The sequence below is a fragment of the Nesoenas mayeri genome (genome assembly GCF_963082525.1).
Source record: "Nesoenas mayeri genome assembly, chromosome: 8".
Lineage (NCBI taxonomy): Eukaryota > Metazoa > Chordata > Aves > Columbiformes > Columbidae > Nesoenas > Nesoenas mayeri.
Genome location: NC_137554.1, coordinates 22,059,336 through 22,065,646, shown reverse-complemented (window position 1 = coordinate 22,065,646; position 6,311 = coordinate 22,059,336). Strand labels below are relative to the sequence as shown.

The window sequence follows — 6,311 nt, the reverse complement described above, 5'->3', positions numbered from 1 at the left end:
TCCCGAACGGAACGGAACGGAACGGAACGGTGTGGCCCGGCCCTCCTTCTCCACCACCCTCCCTGCCCGGCTTCTGCCTGTGCTGCCCACACTGCCCACGCTAGCAAGCCCTGGTGGCAGCCAAGCGCGGGGCGGGCAGGGAAATGCAGCGCACCCAAGGGAATGCAGCCCCACGCGTGGCCGTGCCCGTGGGGGCTTGGGGGCAGGCAGTGCAGGGCTTGGCCTCGGCTTTCTGCAGGGTAGGGTGGCACTCACCCCTTGCTTATGGCAGGGACATCCCCTAGCCCTTTATAAATAATGCAGTGTTATTAATTATGCAATTTAATTAATTATGCACATACTAGCAGATTGCTGTTACTGTCTTCCTTCGTCAAAAGCCTTTTGCTGGCTGGGTTTTTGCAAGCCTGCAGCCCAGGAGCCGGCATGGGGGAAGGCCTTGAACTGCACACCAGAGCCAGTGATGGCCCTGCTGATGTTTTGGCATGGTGGGTAATGCACCCCGGATTTTCCAACCGCTGGTGCAGCTGCGTGGGTAAACAGGAAACCCCAATACCACAATCCCCGTGGGACCCAGAAACCGCAACCCCAAGGAGGGGCAAGTGACTCCTTCCGAAAAATGTCAGTGGTGCCAGGGTGGGAGAGGAGGTGGGTGTCAGTACCCACGGCACTGCCCATGCTGGGTTAATTGGAATGCGAGCCATGCAGAGCACTCTGTACCGGCACTGAAGTGTGGAAATCTCGCCCAGCCAAGGAGGGGTTTCTTCTTGCTGGCGGGTCTGGGGAAAAAAAAAAAAAATTAAAAAGCCTTATTAGAAGATAAGGAAATTTTCAACGCTAAATGGTAGGTCCTTAGTAGCAAGCCTGAGTCCAGCCCCTCTCGATGGCTGCTTTGTGCTCCAGGATGGCTGTGAAATCAAGGAGATGTTTCAGGGGGGATACAGTGAGCATGTAGTGCCCTGGTCTGCTGGGAGTCCAGCTCTCATCCTCCCCATCAGCACTCCCAGCAATTATCACATCCTGGGGTTTGTCTTTTCCACAGGAAAAAGGAGTACTGGGCTGGCAGCAACCTGGAAATTAAGAAAATAAAAATCTATGGTTTGGTTAAAATTCAAAATCCAAGCTTGCCCATAGCAGAGCAAGCTCCTGCTTCTGGCAGCGGTAGCAGAGCTTGGTGGGCAGCGGGTCCCAGGGCCGGGCCGGGGGCACTGCATGCTGTGCAGGAACAGCCTGCACGGGTCCCTGCCCAGCCACCGCAATATGCTGCCCACGTGCCTGCTGCGAAATTAAGGATTTTTTTAACATTTATTGATTTTTACAGGTGGTGATCCAGCAGAGTAGTCCCAATGCATTGAGAGGCATCCTCCCCAGTGACGGGAATCTCAAACAGCCGCGAATGGGAGCTGGCGGGTAGTGTTGGACCATCAAGCAGTGATACACCGAGTTCAGAGAAGGGGCCAGGGGAAGGGGAGCTGCTTCAGCAGGTCAGGAAAGGCCAACTAACCACTCAGGAGCGTTTTGGTATCATCATAAGCCCCATCGGCAGGCCCTGAGGGTTCCTTTCCTCTCCCGGGCAGCCGGGGCTGGGTGGGGGGGATGTCACCAGCCCAGGCCAGAGGCAATAAAGCGCTTGGAGTGATGCAGCAAAACAGGCTGGAGTCGCATGTCGAAATAAATCATCCATGGAGGCAAGGCAGAGAGGAGGAGGTTTGCTGCTCCCGTGCCTCCCTCCATCGAACAAAGCCCAGGCGGGCAGAGAGCTGGGGCAGGATCCGGCTGTCCCGTGGCCCCTGCTGTCCCACAGCAGAGCCAGCTCTGTCTGGGTGTTCTGACACTCCCGCTCTCCTGGGAGCTGGTTTTCCGTCCCTTCCCAGCTCCATTGGCTTCACCTTGTGGCAGGCAACGCAGAGAGCTGCCAGGAGTGATAAAATGGCTGTGCCCCAAATTTATGGAGTTTATCTGTGAATAACTCTTGGAGGTGAAGCAGCCATTGAGCTGGGGAGGAGGAGGGCTTTTTTTCGGGATAAACTCCCTCAGGAGCTATGCAGGACAGGCAGGAGCCTGGCCGCAGCCCCAGAGACCAGCAGGGACGTGCCCTGTGGCCCCCAGCCCCTCCAGCTCAGAGGGACAGAGCATCACTGCTCTCTGCTTGCCCATGCTGGGGAAAGCCAAAGGCTCATTTCCCATCCGCAGCGTGTTTATTAGGAGCTAAGTCATGAAGAGGCTTTGGCACATCTCCGTTGCTCCTGTGGAGCGTGTTTAGCACAGTGGAGATCGCTGCTTTTTCCAGCTGCACGTGTGTGCCCAGGGTTTCCACGCTGGCCAGGCGTTGCTCCCCATGCTCGGTTCCCACAGCACTTTGATCTTCTCCCCACCAAAAAAAGGTTGTATGGATGGGCTATGGAGCAGCATCCCGGTTTCTGGGGAAGCACAGCTGAGTCTGAGCAGTCTCCAGCGTCCCCCCCCTCCCCGCTCTGCTGCAGTAACATCCGTCGTAAGTTTTCTGAGCCTCTTCTAATTTTGGAGGCCGTTAGCAAAGCAGGCTCTGCTGCAGCCAAACGAGACTGCCAATGTTTCCTTTAAAAGCTGCTTTCACTCCGAAGGACTCTTCTAGATGGTTTGCTTTTAATAGCAGGCTGCAGGGTGCAACGCCCAGCTGGTGGCCCGGGCTCTCTCTGGTTCAGGAAGGGATTGGGTGATGTTGGGTGCAGGATGGAGCCTTGCCCGGAGCCAAACATATCCGTCATGGGCCATGGACATGCATCATGTGCACCCCCTTCCCAGTTTAGACCAGCAAGACTCACCTCCTTGCAGAGCCGACCACCCCACAGCCCATCCCTCCTCTCGGGGAAATCTTTAAGGCAGAGGGGACCGGGTTCACCCCCTAATTGTGCAAAGAGCTCAGAGGAGAAGAAGAGGCCAGAGGAACGAGTGGAGAAACGGGAGCCTGCGAGGTCAGTGTGCTGGTAGGTGTGAGCGCTTTGAAAAACCCAATTGCTGCTTCAGTATAACCAGATTCGAGAAAATGAAGCTGAAGTGTGAAAAATGAAAGCGAAAAGATAGGAACCAACCCACGGCTATTTATTCTAAAAATACTGACCTAAATACTTAAGCGCACATATAAAAGTAGTTGTCTTTGCTGATTTCCTTTATGAAAATCTCCTGGTTTGGTTATTATTTCACTCAGAAACCAGAAGATGAGGCTTTTTGGAGACACTGAGACTGTGTCCTAGCATGGCACTCCCAAAGAGTTCGCTGTATCTCCAAAACTGCTTTCAAAGCCCAGCTTTGAAATTCATTCATTAAGCTAACAAGGCACTGTGCTTAGCAGCCCATGCCCCTGCTGATCAAACCAGGAGAGGCTTTGGCTGGGTCTCATGCGATGGCTCTCATGTTTGTCACCAGCTGGGACAAGGGTGGTAGCTAGGGGAACACTGTGGGCACAGCAAAACCCTGGAGGCTGCGCCCCAGGCACAAGCAAAACTTGCAGCAGGATGAGATTTTGGGGCAGAGGGAGGTGCTGGGGCATGAAGCATCTTTTGGTTTGTGGTGTGGGCAGAGCTGGGCAATATTTCCCATCTAGGCTGGTGTACACATCTGGGCTATTTACATCTGGGCTGTTGTTTTACCCTCCAGACTGTTGTTTTAGGCAGCCACAAGCCCCTGCCCCCTCCCCATTCATCCGGCAACAGACAGGGAGAGGATGTGAGGGGGCTGTCAGCAGCCTGAGCACTAAGCCTGGCTTAGTGCAAAGGTCCCCAGGGCCAGCGAGCTGGCCAGCACAGCAGGGTGCATCACAGAGGAGCATCACTGTCCTGCAGGCAGCCCTCTAGTTAGATATTTTGGCATTTCCCTCATCCTTGGAGGTGTCTGGGCCAAGTACCAAGGCAGATGGGGAGTAAAACCCAGGTGGGGGACCCTGGGCAGTGCATGGGAACCCCTGTGCAGTGACGGCCCCCAATGTGGCACCGCGACCCTGCTCTGCACATTTTTCCCGGGGAAGATAATGGACGTGCATTACACGTGGAGGCAAAACGGATGGAGGAGCGGGCAGGAGTGCTGGGTCAGCAAGTCATGCAGGCTCTACACAAATGAGGAGTGCTCAGAGGGAGAAGGAGGAGACCGGGCTTAAAACAGTAAAGGTGAAAGCTGGGGAGGAGCGGCTCCCTGCCTGAAGGTCAGAGGGGGAGAGCTGGTCACAGCATTTCCATGGGACAAAGCGAGGGTGCAAGCCGGGAAAACAGGGGCTGAATGAAAAGAGGGGGTTTTTTGAATTAGGAAAACGGGTGCTGAGTGCAACGAGGGTGTGGGGAAGGTCGCATGGTCTTGAGCTGGTTTTGAAACCTCGGAGGATGCAGCAGAAGCAAATGTCCCAGAGGATGATGACTCCAATGGGAGGCTGCTCCCCTCTCTTCCAGTTCCTGGGGTTCCCCTTTCTCCCAAAAAGCTCCTGCAAACATCAGAAAAAAACCTTGTGGGCAGTGGAGCCAGTTGGGCCACAGCTCACCCTGCAGCAGCTTTTTGCCTAAAATAAGGCTGCTAAAATATACGTACTGCCACTGTGCTGGCAGCAGGTTTACAGCTCTACCCGTGCACATGGCCACTCTGGTTGGGAGCACCTGTGGGGCCAGTGGCAGCAGTGGGGACACCTGCTGCGAAACCCAAGGTCACCCTTCGGCCAGCTCCGTGGAGCATTTGGCGAAAGCGGAGCCAAAGAGATGTTCCTGCCCATTGCAGGGTGCCGGCGGGGGCGGCTGGCTCGGGGCACCGTATCAGGCAGAGACAGATGGAAGAGGCGGCAGATAAGGGACTCAGGCTGGGGAAGAAACAGGACTGATAGAACCCAGAGGCACTTCCGCCTCAGAGCAAGGAGGCTGGACCCAGCAGAGCTGGATTTAGGTCCCCGAGCTGGTTTTGGCTGGGACGGAGTTGGTTTTCTTCCTAGTAGCTAGTATGGGGCCATGTTTTGGACTTGTGCTGAAATGGGTGTTGATAATACAGGGATGTTTTTGTTGTTGCTGGGTGGTGCTTGCACAGAGTCAAGGCCTTTTCTGCTCCTCACACCTCCCCACCAGCAAGAAGTTGGAGGGGCATAGCTGACCAAAGGGATATTCCATACCATAAGATGTCAAGCTTAGTATAAAAAGCTGGGGGAAGAAGGGAAATGTTTGGAGTTACAGCATTTGTCTTCTCAAGTAACCATTACAGGTGATGGAGCCCAGCTGTCCTGGAGATGGCCAAACACCTGCCTTCCCATGGGAAGTGGTGAATTAATCCCTTAGTTTGCTTTGCTGGCATGCACAGCTCTTGCTTTGCCTGTTCAGTTGTCTTTGCCTGAATCCGTAAGTTTTCACACTTTACTGAGTCTCTCCCCTATCCCACCAGGGGGAAGTGAGTGAGCAGCTGTGTGGGGCTTAGCTGCTGGCTGGGATTAAACCATGACAATCCTGTAATGCTGGCCAGGCACCCACTCCCCACATAAACCCCACCTTGCTGAGGGCAGCGGGCAAGGAAAACACTGACCATCCTCTTGTCTACAGGGGCTGCAGGCACACACAGCTCTGCAGCGACCCCCTGGGAGGGTCTCTGCTATACCATTGCCATAGAAGACCTGTGGGCAGTGCTCATCCATAACCCCCTGCAGCATCCTCATCCCATGCCAGTGCCCTTCTTGGCCCCATGTAGTTGCCACCGGAACCCAGCCACAGGGAACAAGCAGGGACATAGCACATCATGACAATGCCACTCTCACTGGTAAGTGCCAGGCTGGGGGTTATCACTGTGCCACTGCTCTTGTATGCTGGTTAGCTTAGGGAGAGGATATTTAATAGCAAAACATCCCTTGCAGGGAGATGTTGGCTAGTGGCAAGGTGGGTGGAGACCATAAGGACCTGACCTGGCACTGGCAGGTGGTGGGCAGAGGTGACACTTTGTCATGGCTACAGGATGACAGAGGTCTGACATTTTGGAGTTTGCCTCTGTGCAGCCCATCCTGTTCCTCAGGAGCCCAGCCACACCTTGGACCGCAGATTTGGGGTGCACAAGTTGTCCATGCTCCTCAGATGGGTAAGTTCTGCTCTGCAGCTGTTATCTTTGGTGCTTTCTCCCTTTGAGCCATTTCTCTCTGTTCGTCTCCTAAGAGTCAAAATCCCAGGAGTGCCTGATCTGGGAATGCAGCTTTCTGTCTCAACCTTCCTGAGTTCAGGGGAAGTCAGGAAGCCTTGTCCCCCATAGAATCATAGAATAGTTTGGGTTGAAAGGGACCTTCAAAACTCATCCAGCGCCACCCCTGCCATAAGCAGGGACATCTTCAC

The 6,311-nt window shown here is 54.5% G+C and overlaps 1 long non-coding RNA gene across 1 annotated transcript; it reads left to right on the top strand.

Annotated features, from left to right (window-relative positions):
• The first annotated feature begins 4,921 nt into the window (after window positions 1-4,921).
• LOC308042895 lies at window positions 4,922-6,063 on the top strand. The gene is made up of 3 exons (XR_013922431.1): window positions 4,922-4,948; window positions 5,538-5,751; window positions 5,984-6,063. It is a non-coding gene; the product is annotated as an uncharacterized lncRNA (long non-coding RNA).
• The last annotated feature ends 248 nt before the right edge of the window (window positions 6,064-6,311 follow it).